This window comes from Helianthus annuus, chromosome 11 (assembly GCF_002127325.2).
Source record: "Helianthus annuus cultivar XRQ/B chromosome 11, HanXRQr2.0-SUNRISE, whole genome shotgun sequence".
Classification (NCBI taxonomy): Eukaryota; Viridiplantae; Streptophyta; class Magnoliopsida; order Asterales; family Asteraceae; genus Helianthus; species Helianthus annuus.
In genome coordinates this window covers 160,833,973-160,850,078 of record NC_035443.2, presented here as the reverse complement: position 1 = coordinate 160,850,078, position 16,106 = coordinate 160,833,973, and the positions used below count along the sequence as shown (strand labels likewise).

General features: G+C 41.0%; 1 non-coding gene across 1 annotated transcript; it reads left to right on the top strand.

Moving 5' to 3' along the window:
* Positions 1 to 1,487: 1,487 nt before the first annotated feature.
* LOC118484515 lies at positions 1,488 to 1,594 on the top strand. The gene has a single exon (XR_004873625.1). It is a non-coding gene; the product is annotated as a small nucleolar RNA R71 (small nucleolar RNA).
* The last annotated feature ends 14,512 nt before the right edge of the window (positions 1,595 to 16,106 follow it).

Sequence of the window (16,106 nt, the reverse complement as noted above, 5' to 3'; positions counted from 1 at the left end):
CATACCTCAAAGTGAGTGTCCCGTCATTCATATCTACCACTGCTTGGGCTGTGGCAAGGAAGGGTCTCCCTAGTATAAGGGGGACCTCGGTGTCTTCCTCCATATCGAGTATGACAAAGTCAGCTGGATAAACGAATCTGCACACCCTTACCAAGACATTCTCGATGACACCTTGTGGGAATTTGACGGATCGATCGGCGAGTTGTATGCTCATTTTTGTAGGGCTCGTGGTTCCCAAGCCAAGTCTTTTAAACATTGATGAGGGCATGAGGTTAATGCTAGCCCCTAGGTCGGCTAAGGCATTGCAAACGGGCGATTCCCCTATTGAGCACGGAATCGTGAAGCTTCCGGGATCGATTTTCTTTTGTGGAAGTTTATTGAGTACGAGGGCTGAGCATTCTTCGCCTAAATTGACTAATTGCAAATTTTCAATTTTCTTTTTATGCGTAAGGAAGTCCCTCATAAATTTAGAGTATTTGGGCATTTGGGTTAGGACTTCGATAAAAGGAATATTGACATGCAATTGTTTTAACAGACTTTCGAATTTTGCGAATTGCTCATTTGTCTTTTGACGAATTAACCTACCGGGGTACGGAACTCGAGGAGCCTTGGTAGGCTCTGGTGATGGAGAAGAGTTCTTCTCCTGCAGAGGTGTTGGCACCGTTTCTTCCGTAGATGGTGGCACTTCTGCAGGCCCTACGGTGCGGTTTCGTAGTGTGATGAGGTGAACTTGCGCCTTTGGGTTTGTTTCGGTATTGCTAGGTAATGCGCCTTGTGGTCTCTCGGAAAAATTTTGAGCTATTTGATTTAATTGTTTTTCTATGTTTTGAATGCTAGCTTGTTGATTCCTAAAATTAGATTCTAATTGTAGAAATCTTTCCGAGTTTTTCTTATCAGTGTCAGAGACGAGGCGAGATATAGTATCTTCGAGCCTTTCTCGTCCACCTTGTTGTTGAGTGAAATTTTGTGACTCATTTCTTGGTTGCTGAAAGTTTGTTCGTTGGGCTTGTTGGTTACTACTATTGCCGGGTTCCCTCCAACCAAGGTTTGGGTGGTTTCGCCATCCTTGGTTGTAAGTTCCCGTTGGGGGACCCGACGGCCTAGGTCTATTATCAATGTAGTTTACCATTTCTTGTTGATCGTCCGCTTCTTTCATGCAACTCCAATTTTCATGTGACCCACCACACCCTTCGCAAGCCATAACCGAGACTGTTTTTGTCATTTCTAATTTTTTTATTTTTGAAGAAAGGGCCTCGATTTGGGCTTGTAAAGAAGTGCTTTCCTCGACCTTATGGGCGCCCGGGTCGATAGACTTATTTCCCCGAGGGGTGTGCCATTGAAAATTAGTTTGAGCAATTTCCTCAATCTGATTATATATTTCGTGTGGGCGTCGGTTACCTAAAAGTCCCCCGGAGCTAGAGTCAAGTGTCTGCCTAGTGTGTGACAACAATCCATTATAGAAAGTGGATACTTGTTGCCATATTGCGAGGCCGTGATGGGGACACTTGCGTAATAGCTCCTTGAACCTTTCCCAAGTTTCATATAAGGATTCCCCGTCCTCTTGTGAATATGTATTAATTTCAGCCATTAACTTAGCAGTTTTAGCAGGAGGGAAATACTTATATAGAAATTTTTGGGCTAGTTCATCCCAGGTGTTTACCGATCCAGCTGGGAGGGCGTTGAGCCAAGCTTTCGCTCGGTCTTTTAGTGAGAAGGGAAACATACGGAGGCGGATGGCGTCGTTTGATGCTCCATTGATCCGAAAGGTATCACATATTTCCAAGAAATTAGTTATATGTAGATGGGGATCCTCGTCCGCAAGCCCGTGGAAGGTTGCGGAGTTTTGGAGCATTTGTATCAAATGCGGCCGAAGTTCGAAGTTATTGGCTTCGACATTCGGAGCATTGATAGCGGCGCCTAGATTACCTACGGTGGGTCGTAGATAATCCATAAGGGTACGTTGGTCCGCCATTGGAGGTGGATCACCCGAAACCTTCTCTTGGTTTTTGGCTTTTAACCTTTTTCTGAGAAAGCGTTCGGGTTCTTCTAGTGGTTCTTTTATGTCTTTATTGGAACTGGAGCTCATACACTACGTGAGGGTGGCGTCGGGTTCCAAGTCCTGCAATTAAAACAAAAAAGAATGTTGGTCAGAAGGTTCACCACGGCCCCGTGTTGAGCGAACACGGCCCGTGGTCGGAGTTTCAGTGATTGTTTTTCCAGATCCCAGTTACTGGAAGTTGGACACGGCCCCGTGTTGCACCGGCACGGCCCCGTGGTCAGCCTTCTGTAACTTGGAAAACAAAAACTGCCAGTAATGATGTTGAGCACGGCCCGTGTCCGACCAGGCACGGCCCCGTGTTGAGCTCTGCAGAAGCTGAAAATCTAAGAAAAAAATCCTAAAAAATTAAAGAAAAATAAAAATATGATTAGGCCGTTGATTCCTAACTTTTCTTAAAATCCTTGTGTCCCCGGCAACGGCGCCAAAAACTTGATGCGTGTGTAGTGTAATATATTTTTGATGAGTATTTAAGCCCCTTTTTACACTTTTAGCCAAGTTTTAAATTTATAAAACACGATGTTTACTAACACTAAACACACATATGGGCAAGTGCACCCATCGTGGACGTAATATAGTGTTGGTAAGATACCGAGGTCGTCCAAGGACACAAGAGCTTTTAATACCGGTTTATCCTCAACGTCTAATCAAATCAAAAAGTGAGAAAAATGTTTTAAACTAAGAAAAATAAAAACTAACTAAATGCTAAAAAAAAATAAAATAAAATAAAAACAGATAGACAAGATGAATCACTTGGATCCGACACGTGTATTAGTATAACCTTTGATTATTTTTGCACTTTTGCACTTGTTTAAGAGATTATCTTAGTTATTGTAGTAGGCCCCTCTTTTGAAGGCGACGTTACCCTCAACCCAGTAGTTTGAGTCAGCAAGGATACAATCCTAAAGGGTCGGATTATTGAAAGATAATGAATTAAGTTATTAATGCAAATTGTGGTAGGCCCCGCTTTCAGCGGTGACGTTACCCTCGGCTAAGTAGTCTGAGTCAGCAGGGATACAGTCCTAAATAGCCGGGTTATAGTATTAATAGTAGTTAACTTATGAGGGGGTCAAAGAGTTTGGATCCCCGCCATCCAATACCTATGGGCATTGAAGGAGATCCTACTAAATTTGACCCAGGTCCCAAGCAGGACCTCTAAACGCTGAACAAGGGCAAGACCTTTACCAAACCGTTCCCTTAACCCCCGACCAGGTAGCCAACATACCTCCATATAGACCGTGGAGATATGAATGGTGAAAATCTTTTATTTTATATAGACAGTAAAATAACGCCAAGACACCACGGACAAACGATAAGGAAAGATCACCTTCAATATAAGTAACTAGTTATTAAAGTCATTAATACAAAACCAAATAAAAAGTGCAAAAGATTAAAAATAAAAAGTATTATACTAAACACTTGTCTTCACCAAGTGATGTAAGAGACTTAGGCAAACATGGCCTTGATTGTCAAGAACTCTTACTATCAATCTTGGATCCCGAGACGACTCACACACTCTACGATGGACAATGGATGATGGTGGTGGATGATGGTGTTATGGTGGTGGTGGGTGGTGGATGAAGTGTGAGAGAGGTGGTGTGCCAAGGGATGAAATGGAATGAAACCAAGCTCCCCTAATTATAGGCTGAACAGAAGGCTGGGCACGGCCCCGTGTCCGCTGGACACGCCCCCGTGCCCGTCTGACATTCTCTCTCTTCATTAATTGTAATTCGCAATTACAATTAATGCGCCTGCTGTACTTTCACCACGCCCTCGTGCCCACTGGACACGGCCCCGTGGTGGGCAATGGAAGCTTCTACTGGTTTGTCTTTTCTGCTGCTTCCTAGGCACGCCCCCGTGTTCGCTGGACACGGGGCGTGTTCAGTCTCTCTTTTCTCTTCTTTGCCTTGGGAGGTGCCGTTGAGGGTCCGGGCAGTCTACTTTTGTTCCTTTTCTTGTATTTATGCTAGAATTAGTTGTCTTTTTGCTTCTTTTGTGATTTTGAGCTCATTTCATCCTGAAAATACAAAAGTAAGACAAAAACACTCTTTTTCCAACATTAGTACTTAAAAAGGGTTAGTTTTATGCCTTAATTGATGTGATTTATATGTTGCATTTTACACACATCATTGGCAAAAGGTTTATTTGACCTAGTTCATCTCCCTGGGGAGCACCGATTCTGTTTGTAAAGAAGAAGGATGGATCGATGTGTCTATGCATCGATTTATCGAGAACTGAACAATGTCACAATCAAGAACATATATCCATTGTCCAGGATCGACGATCTGTTCGATCAATTGCAAGGGGCAAGTTACTTTTCCAAGATTGATTTGAGGTCAGGTTACCATCAGCTGAAGGTTAGAGATAAAGATGTGCACAAGATTGCATTTAGGACTCGTTATGGTCACTACGAGTTCTTAGTGATGCCTTTTGGGCTCACTAATGCACCAGCAGCATTCATGGATCTCATGAATCGCGTTTGCAAACCCTACTTGGACAAGTTTGTCATCGTCTTCATTGATGACATTCTTACTTATTCAAAGAATCAGGCTGATCACAAGAAGCATCTCCGATGTATTCTTAAACATCTTCAGCATGAGAAGCTCTACGCCAAGTTTTCAAAATGTGAGTTTTGGCTTCGTGAAGTCCAATTTCTTGGACACGTGGTTAGTGAGCGTGGTATCCAGGTGGATCCCGCTAAGATTGAAGCTATCATGAATTGGCAAGAACCGAAGACGCCCACAGAGATTCGTAGTTTCTTGGGTCTGGCAGGATATTATAGGCGTTTTATTGAAAACTTCTCAAGGATTGCTGCACCCCTAATTTCATTAACCCGCAAGAATATCAAGTTTGATTAGGGTCCTAAGCAACAAGAATCCTTTGAACTACTTAAGCAGAAGCTAAGCAATGCACCTGTGTTGACATTGCCTGAGGGGATTGAAGAATTTGTAGTATATTGTGATGCATCTCACACTGGCATGGGATGTGTGCTTATTCAAAAAGGCAAGGTTATCGCCTATGCTTCCCGACAATTAAAGATGCACGAGAAGAATTACACCACCCACGATTTGGAGTTAGGTGCCATTGTATTTGCACTGAAGCTTTGGAGACATTACCTGTATGGGACTAAGTGTGTGATCTATTCTGATCACAAGAGCCTTCAGCATCTGTTTAATCAGAAGGACCTGAACATGAGACAGCATCGATGGATGGAGACACTAAATGATTATGATTGTGAAATCCGATACCATCCAGGTAAGGCGAATGTGGTCGCCGGTGCTTTGAGCAGGAAAGAAAGGGTTAAGCCCAACAGAATCAATGCCAGAAGAATTGAATTGAAGAACAGTTTGAATGAAACATTGTTAGCCGCTCAGAAGGAAGCTGTATTAGAAGCCAACTATCTGAATGAAAAGTTGGGAGTAACTGCCGAGCAGTTATCATATGGCAAGGATGGGATCCTAAGATTGAATGGACGAATATGGGTTCCAATCTATGGAGGACTTCGGGACGTTATCCTCCAAGAAGCCCATAGTTCCAAGTATTTTGTTCATCCTGGCAGTGATAAGATGTACCAGGATTTAAAGGCAAATTATTGGTGGATAGGTTTAAAGAAATCTATAGCCACTTATGTGGCCAAATGTCTGACGTGCGCACAAGTTAAAGCTGAACATCAGAAGCCGTCAGGTTTGCTACAACAGCCTGAACTTCCCACATGGAAATGGGAGATGGTAACTATGGATTTTATCACTAAGTTACCAAAAACAAAGCGAGGAAACGATACTATTTGGGTTATAGTGGATAGACTGACTAAGTCAGCCCACTTCTTACCTATTAAGGAAACACACATGTGGACGAGATTGTATCTCTCCATGGGGTGCCAGTGTCTATCATCTCTGATAGGGATACGAGATATAAATCGCATTTTTGGAAAAGCTTTCAGCAATCCCTAGGCACTCGGTTAAATTTCAGCACTTCATATCATCCTCAAACGGACAGTCAAAGCGAGCGTACAATTCAAACGCTCGAGGATATGCTACAAGCTTGTGTTATTGATTTAGGTGGAAGTTGGGATGATTATCTTCCATTGATTGAATTTTCATACAATAATAGCTATCATTCCAGTATTCAAGTTGCACCTTTCGAAGCTTTGTATGGAAGAAATTGCAGGACGCCAGTTTGTTGGGCAGAAGTTGGAGATGTCCAACTAACAGGACCTGACATAGTCCTGGAGACGACAGATAAGATCGTGCAGATACGTTATCATCTCAAAGCCGCCAGGGATAGGCAGAAAAGCTACACAGATAAAAGGCGTAAACCTCTGAAATTCGAGGTTGGTGATAAAGTGTTACTTAAAGTATCACCCTGGAAAGGAGTAATGCGTTTTGGCAAGAAGGGCAAGTTAAGCCCAAGGTACATAGGACCATTTGAGATCATCGAATGTGTCGGATTGGTCGTGTGAAAGCACTGGATCGATGATATACATCAAAACATTGCACTTGATTCAAGACGTGAACAACAAGAACAGGGTAGATGAAGAAGAAGATGCAAGACAAACTCATTCATTTCAATACAATCATCACAGATTACATACCAAACGAGTATACATCATCTTCTACAAGCTAGTTTAGATCACAAAGATCTAAACCCTAGCTTTCTCTCACTAACACATAGTCTCTCTCTCTCTCTCTAGAATTCACACCAGGAGAATGAACAAGTTGGGAGAGGTGCACAAAGCTTCAAGAGTTGCCCTAATCTACACAATACACACATATATATAGGCTAGGGACTAAACCCGGACAAAACACATTGTCCGGGATAAAAAACAATACAATAATCCGAAACACTAGAAAGTCGTCCGGAATGCCTTCAGCAATTGATAATCTTCATTATCATTGACTTTAACTTGGACTTCTGCTTTGGTTGGCACAGAACTGATAAGCGACAGTTACTCGGCAGGAACTGCACTTACAGGTTGCTTACAAGCTAAACCTGCCTGAAGAGCATAGTGGAATTCATAATGTGTTCCACATCTGCAATCTGAAGAAGTGTCTAGCCGATGAATCGTTAGCCATGTCGCATAAGGATGTGCATATAGATGAGAGCTTAAAGTTTATTGAAAAACCTTTGTCGATAGAGGATCAACAGGTTAACAAGCTTCGAAGGAAGCACGTACCGATAGTGAAAGTTAAATGGGATGCCCGTAGAGGTCCCGAGTACACGTGGGAGGTTGAGTCCACAATGAAACAGAAGTACCCTCATTTATTTCAGTAAATATCGAGGTCGAGATTTCTTTTAAGGGGGTGAGGATGTAACACCTCGTAAAATCATGTCCAATATAATATCGACACGTGTCATGGACTTTAAACGAGTAACAAATTGATTCCAGGGACTAAAGTTGACAAACAAAGAAAGTATGTGTGTAGAAGGATTTAAAGTGTCAACATTTGATAATTTTTCCTTTCAACAACCCTAGACGATGTTTATACCCTTAAACGAATGAATCATGAATCGTATGAAGCCGTTTGTGGAAGAAAGTGAAAGTTTACAAACCGCAAGGGTTAAAAGTGTCAACATGTTTAAATTATACCTCTGAGTGACCTTTTAACGAACCCGAAGCTTTATAACGATTAGATATGCTCCCAAGAATAAGTGATTAAAATTTCACAAGGTTTCGATATCGTATGAGGAAAATACGTTAACATTCGTAAATAAGGGGTTAAAAGCATCAACGTTGAAATTCAGGACTTTTCGGTGATCGTATAACTAACTGGGAGCTTAACGAAGTTTGTTTATGACTTAGAGTCCTTAAAATTCAAGTTTGGGGGTTAAAAGTGCAATAAATGAAAGTTAAAACATGTTTTAAAGGACCAGGGACGAAAATTGAAACATTTGAAACTTGTTGACCGGATCTGACATTCATACCGGCCGCGTAAGACTACCCTATATCTTACGCGGGCCGCCTAAAAGTTTCCAGCTCCCAAAAATGTTGACAGGTGCCTGTTCAGCCTGTTCCACCGCCTTAGATGCATGGTTTTCGATCCCAGGGGCTGCACCAGTGGTATTTCATGCATAGGGGACACCTGTGATGATCAGGAATCACCTATAGACCTTGTTGGATTGATCTAGTGAGTTTAAAGTTCCTATATAAGGGTTCTTGTTTGATAGTTCTTGTGCACACTTTCAAATATCATTCTAAACTCACTCTCTGGAACTCTCTAGGCTTCAAGCAAGATTCCACAAGCTCCTAATTCGTGCTAAGAGCCTTTTTAAGCATTCTTAGCCTCTCTAATTCGTGTTTTATTAGTTTAATGACCTAAAGTCAAAGCCGTTGTAATTAAGCTTTGACTTAGTAATTAATCACTAATGGTCCAGTCATTTTTTGAATTGAAAGTGGCTATGAGTTGGTAATTATGTGGGTAATAAACCCTTAAAAGGGCACCCTCTGATTTCCACTCTAACCAGGTCAATTGTCGGGTCAAACTTAATATTAAAAAGCAACAGAAAGCTATTTTGCAAATAAACTCATAATTAACAAAGTAGAAGCTATGAAATCTGTTTTAACACTTATATAACTTGGTAAATAATGTAAGAACATGTCTAAGCATGTTCAACCCGACAATTTTGAGTTTAGGCTCGGTTCGGAACCGAAAGTCGCAAAAGTAGACTTTTGCTTTAACTTTCGGTTCTGACCCGATTTAACTTAGTTTATATATGCCTTAGAGTTCCATTAGGACCATGTTATAGGATAGTATAACCCTTTGAGGTTATACAACTTGGTTCCTTATTTATCCGATTCATTCGCATGTTTCCGTTATATGCTTAAAAGTTGACCATTATGCCCTTTTTACATTAAAACAAGATTTTTGAAAATGTAAGAGGACAAAAACCTTTGTTACTGATTTATAAACTTGTCCTAAAAATTTGACATCAGTTTGAGGTCTAAATTAGGAGTTATGCTCAATATCGTAATTTGAAAGCTTTTTATTAATTAAACGGCATATTTAGCATAAAGCCTATTTAAACCCGAATTTTGACACCAAACCTTTTACCCACTGATGTAATATAATATTTTGGGATTTTTGAAGATTTTTAATTATTTTTAAACTGATCATAACATAGGGTTATTGCTTTGATTCGGTAATTGTGGTTATACCCTTTTTGCTAATAAAATGAGTTTTGCATAACATTTTGATACCAAACCTTTTGCTACTGATTTTATATGTTAAATAAAATATTTTAAGCCTTTTGGACTGATAAAAATCTCAGCTTTCCTTAAATAACCTGAAAATCGCTTAAAACGACTTTTTATGCGTTTTAAACGCATAGTATGGATTAAAACTATTTTTAACATATAAGACTTAATACCTATTGATGTTTTAAGTAAATTTTTATACTTTAACAGTAAGCAAAAGTTTTAAACTCAGATTTCCAAATTTGACCTTTAAAGCTTATGTGAAATTACTAAAATGCCCCTACGGTGCATAGTTTGGTTATAAATGATAAATTTCACATTTATGCAATACCCTACTGATATGACTTGAAAAAATAATTAATTTTACTGATCATTTAAGACCAGAATCTCAAATTAATATTTAATCTCTTTTATAACCTTTAAAATGACCAAAATACCCATATGGGGCTTAAATTGATTTTAAATTTGTTTTGGGCATAATGGAAGGTATCATACTGATATCACAACATATCTAAGGCATATTAACTTAGGAAACCTGTTCATGACTCATTTGTATACCCGTTATGCATTTTTCGCGTTCGGTGCGGTTTATGTAACTAGTTTGCATAAATGAACCGAAACGGGTCAAACCTTATCATTTTTATCTCAAAATACATAATGTGTTTAGTTTACCCATATTATACAAGTCTTCAAACTTTTTGAGTCTAAATCATATTCTATTCCGGTCTTCGCTTAATCTTACGTTTTGAACCGTGAACATTTCTTTAAAACTAACCGGTCTAAGTTAAACTTAAGTAAGACCCGTTAGGAATCTAATAGGTTATTAAAACCTTCGTTCCAGATTTAGGAGCCCAGTGAAAGATACTTTGCACTTGCTGATTTGTATACGGCTGGGATAAATTTGTATAATTTGCTCAGGTAAATACTTTTAACTTATTTTCCGTTATACGGGCTTGGGATACGGTATTATAATAATACCGCTTGGTCGGGTGTGTAATTGTTTAAATCAGATTGTGATTAATATATTTGCATAACCTGTTTTAATCTGTTTTGTTTGATATATGGCATTTGGGGGGTTAATGGCCATGTCCTGGATATCCTCGGCTCATTCACTGAAATGGCAACGACTTAAGCACGGGGTGTAGGCATACACCTGACAGTTGCGTATGTATAAATGGTAATCCATAATAAGGAGTTCTCCTTGTGGGCATTATTGTGACAACCCTAACTTTCAAGGTCAGTATCTCTTCGTCACGTGATCTTGTTTCTCGTATTTCTCTTTCGTATGTTCCCTGCGACGATAAATTGGTTAACGCTTGTGATTGTAGCATAATAGCTAAACGCTTTAGGTGTTTGAGTAAATATGTGTGTAATGTGTGTAAATTGGGCCCGAATCCTGTGCCGTGTATATGATTGGGCTATGTCCTCGTGTTCGTATTATAATAGTCGTTTTAATTGGGCCACACCTCAATTTTATGAAACCCGCCAACCCATTAATATATATATATATATATATATATATATATATATATATATATATATATATATATATATATATATTGATTAAAGCCCAAGTCAGTGATCATAGGCCCAGATCGGTTATTAATATATAAATTGATTAAAGCCCAAGTCAGTGATCATAGGCCCAGATCGGTTGAGAAGCCCAACCGCCACAACACTTTAATTCGTATCACATTACAATTCGTATTGGTATCACATTAGTTTTAGTAGGGCACAAACTTAAATAATAAACCCTACAGCCTTTCCCCTAGATCACGCACGACTGAAGAAACCCCCCCCCCCTCTCGAAGCGATCTTGTAGTCTGAGGACATCAACTTGTTTAGTCGAACATCTTGGTTAGTATACTAAATCTCTTGTTTGAGTTGATTGTTTTGGTAACTTGGATTAACATAGTTGTCTGGATGTTTGATTTCATACGAAAATAATCGTGATACGCACTAGTAATCTGCATGATCAGAACCTGTTTAGTGTTGTTTATAAAATAATCTGAGTGCGTGCTTAGTTGATATAATCGATGTAATGTGAGGCTTTGCATGATCAGAAACTGTTCGATAGATCGTTGTAGTATATGATGTTGTGAGGCTTTGTATGATGACATGTAATTAGTAAACTAATCGATTTAATGTGATGATTAATGATGACTGAATAAATTATCAAACTCATAAATAGTAATTGAACTTGTTGTACATGCAATTGCCTGACAAACTCACACCTAGCTTAATCACTATTGGACCTTTAAACTGGATACCAAACTCCTTTCGGCCCATTGTCACGTGCACATGAATTGTGGATTTAAGTCAAAATACTCACGAAACATGTAATGGTGGGCTGAGATGTCACACGCAATTACCAAAGTTCATTTATTGCATTGGGGGTATTGATATTTGGGCCGAACAGAAATCACATGGGCGGCTGTGTTGATTGAATGGAACTTTGGATGGGGATGGTGGGCCGCACACGCTTATTGAACACACACACATCCACTTAGTTTAGTTGATTGGTATTGGGCCGTACATGATGAAGTTTGACTGAACATTGAACGTTTTAGATGTGCTAGTCATTGTGTTACATACATGTTTTATCTTTGGGTCGTACATATTTAATAGTTGGGTTGAAGTATGTGTTAGTAGATTATGTATGTATATGTCGATTACATGTTAAGCATTTGTTCAGTTTGGATTGCGTGTGTGCGTTACGTGAGCCATGAATATGTTTGATGTGAACCTTGAATACGTGAATTAGTTGTACGCAAAGGCATGTAAAACTGATTGTTATCGGTAACCCTTTTAGGACGTCTTTGTTCAACTGTTAACAAGTAATTAGTCAAACCGAGCAAACCAAGGTGAGTTCACTGCTCTTTTTCCAAGCATGCATCCCGGGAGGGATATCGGGTAACGTTCCAGGGAGGAATGCTAGTTATTGGGATGTTTGTTATTATTACTCAGTTTCTATCACATAAGACCCCTTACATCTACCGACAGTTGCCGAGGAGGCAACGAGGTTATTAGTTGATAGCGCTATTAGGTTTGGCACCCTCACACCGTACCAGGATGGTCGGGCGTGAACTAATTTCCTTAAAGCATGACCAATGTTTTTATAGAGACATTGGGGTTGGGCAAACACATCTTGTAGCCATTTCGGTAATCGAGTTAATAACAACATAAAATCAACTTGTAAACTGTTTTGTATATACATCTGGTAAACTAAACTCGGTAACAAAACCTTGAACTCACCAGCGTTGTCTGACACACTTGTTTGCATGCTTGTAGGTCGTTAGCTGTTTGTATTGGAACTTGCTGTCTGGAGTGGCTGGAGTCTCATGGGTCGATTGGAGGGATTTGTGTTCTGATTTGTTGATACCTTATATTGGTTTTAAACTATTTAACTTCGTTTGGTTTTGCTTCCGCTGAATACTTTGGTTTCTTTTGAACTTGGATGATGTTTTATTAATAATCAAGAACTTTATTTTAGAAACATGTATGGGTTCTATGTAATTAGTGGCTCATTGCTGGTATGTCACACGCCTATCAGGGACATTCCCTAGGTGGTATTTTGGGGGTGTGACAGTTTGGTATCAGAGCCACTGGTTATAGTGAACTTGGTTTTAAAAGCGTTTTTATAAAACCAGACTATAACCGAACAACTTCAAAAATCGACCTTGACACTCAGCTCCAGATTGCAAGGTTCGTCTTCTGTTACTTTATGCATTACTTGTTTAGCGGTCACACACCCACAACTTACATGAAAACAACATATCAGATATTTTGGGTGATTTGATAGTGTAACACTACTTTTCGGCTTTTGTGAATCATAATCCTGTAGTACTCACTGCTTGGCTATTTGAATGCGGGGGAAACTTTTAGCGCAAGTTAAGAGGCACTGAGATGAGCATGCAAATTACCTTATTACTATGGGTGCACACATAATAATAACGTGAGGTGCATGTAAGTCCCAGTGAGGCTTAACAAACGTGAGAAGGATTCTGCCCTATTATGTGAAAACTTGATAGTTGTAGATTTTAATGTGAAATTTGACTTTTACCTCGTTTCGACCCTTAAGATAGTTCCCTTCTCTTATAAAGAACCATGAGTGGACGTGCAGGAGGCCGAGGTGGTGGACGTGGCCACATTGCTATGACGCAGGCCGAATTAACCAACTTAATCAACACTCGTGTAGCTGAAGCCCTAGCGGCTTATCAGGCTGGTCAACCTGCGAATCAAAACAATCCACCTGCTCCACCTGCTTGTATGTTTAAGATGTTTATGGATTGTAAGCCACAGACCTTCAGTGGGACTGAAGGGGCTGTAGGACTCTTGCGATGGTTTGAGAAATCAGAATCGGTGTTCGCGATGTGTAACTGTCCTGCTGGGGACAGAGTGAAGTATCCTACGGGCACGCTTGAGGATGGTGCCCTGACGTGGTGGAATACCCAGGTTCAGATGTTGGGTATTGAAATGGCGAATGCCACCACTTGGGATGACTTAAAGGAGTTGATGAGGGAGGAGTATTGTCCTCGTGATGAGGTTCAGAAACTAGAGAACGAGTATTATAATCTGAAAATGGAGGGATCTGAGATTGAAGCATACACGAGGAGGTCCAGTGATTTAGCAACCTTGTGCCCGAACCTGTCTCGACCCCCACCCCGGCGAATAGAGTTGTATCTCAAGGGCTTAGCACCAGCTGTTAAGGGGTACGTTACTGCTGCAAACCTAGACAATCTGGCCCGTATTGTTCGTTTAGCACATAAGATTACTGACCAAGAGGTCGAACGTGGCAATTTGCCGCCACGTGTTTCTGTTACTACTTCGACTGCTACCGCCACCACACCTGCTAGTGATAATAAAGCAAGTGGAACGATACTGATAAAGCAACCAGTGTAGGTCAATCCCAGAAAAGGTCCGATAACAACCACAACCGCAGTTTCATTCAGTCTTCTTCAGTTAATCAAGGCCAGGGTAGCAATCAGAATCAGGGTTCCTATGTTGGAAAGAAGCCACAGTGCAACAAGTGTGGCTATCATCACTATGGACAGTGCCTCTGAACTTGTCGTAGATGTGAGAAAGTGGGCCATGAGGCCAAAGACTGTAGAGCCCCACAGCCAAAACAGCAGCAACAGCAGAACCAGCAACACCAGCGACAGCAAAGGCAACAACCTCAGCAGAATCAGGGTGTTAAGAAAGGGTGTTTTCAGTGCGGGGACGAGGGTCACTTCAAGCGAGATTGCCCTCAGCTGAATCAGAATGCCAATAACAACAACAATGTTGGGAACAATAACAACAGGAACAACAACAATGGGGGCAATGGAGGCAATGGTGCACACGGGAGGGTGTTCACGATTGGAGCTGGGGAAGCTAGGAATGATGGCAACGTAGTGACTGGTACGTTTTCAATAAACGACATATTTGCTTCTGTTTTATTCGACTATGGTGCCGATCTCAGTTACGTATCGTTGGAGTTCAGTAGTCGTTTAGGATTGAGTCCTACACCTCTTGTCACTAACCATATAGTAGAACTAGCTAATGGTAAATCGATAGAGGCTTCTCATGTTCTGTTTGGTTGTAAACTCGATCTCATGGGTCAAGTGTTCAACATTGACCTAATCATTGTTACTCTTGGAAGTTTTGACGTAGTCGTTGGCATGGATTGGTTGTCCAAGCACCAGGCGGAAATTCTTTGCAAGGAGAAAATCGTGCGTATTCCTCTCCCTAGCGGAGAATCCTTATCGGTTCAGGGTCATCATAGTGGTGCCATGGTTGGTATTATCTCGGCCATGAAGGCTCAGAAGTGTTTACGTAAGGGCTACCCTGCTCTTTTAGCTCTCGTTTCTGACTCGCAGTCTGATGAGAGAAGGATCGAGGATCTTCCAGTGGTTCGTGAATTTCCCGATGTATTTCCTGAATAACTCCCTGGTTTACCTCCACATCGTCAGGTGGAATTTCAGATCGACCTAGCGCCAGGAGCAGCCCCGATTGCTCGTGCTCCCTATCGTCTTGCGCCAGGAGAGTTACAGGAGTTGTCGAATCAACTCCAAGAGCTGTTGGATAGGGGTTTTATCCGACCTAGCTCTTCGCCTTCGGGAGCCCCAGTACTGTTTGTGAAGAAGAAGGATGGATCCTTTCGGATGTGCATAGATTATCGTGAGCTCAACAAGGTGACAATCAAGAATCGTTATCCGTTACCCCGTATTGACGACTTGTTTGACCAGCTGCAAGGGTCAAGTTTTTATTCTAAGATCGACTTAAGATCGGGCTATCATCAGGTACGAGTTAGGGAGGAGGATGTACCAAAGACAGCTTTTCGAACGCAGTATGGTCACTACGAGTTTTTGGTTATGCCATTTGGGATGACTAATGCGCCAGCGGTCTTCATGGATCTCATGAACCGCGTGTGCAAACCGTACCTCGATGACTTCGTTATCGTTTTCATCGACGACATCTTGATCTACTCCAAGAGCGAGGAGGACCATGAGCGACATCTGCGTCTTATCTTGGAGCTCCTGAGGAAGGAGCAACTTTACGCGAAGTTTTCTAAGTGTGACTTCTGGATTCGAGAGGTACACTTCCTTGGGCATATTGTTAATGAAAAGGGGATACACGTGGATCCTGCTAAAATCGACGCTATTAGGAATTGGGCGGCACCAAAGAATCCTTCGGAGGTGCGACAATTTCTTGGACTTGCAGGGTACTATCGTCGGTTCATTCAGGATTTCTCAAAAATCGCTCAACCTCTTACCTCCTTGACGCAGAAGAACGTAGTTTATTCTTGGGGAGCGAAGCAGGAGGATGCTTTCCAACTTTTGAAACAGAAATTGTGCAGCGCACCGATCTTGTCTCTAC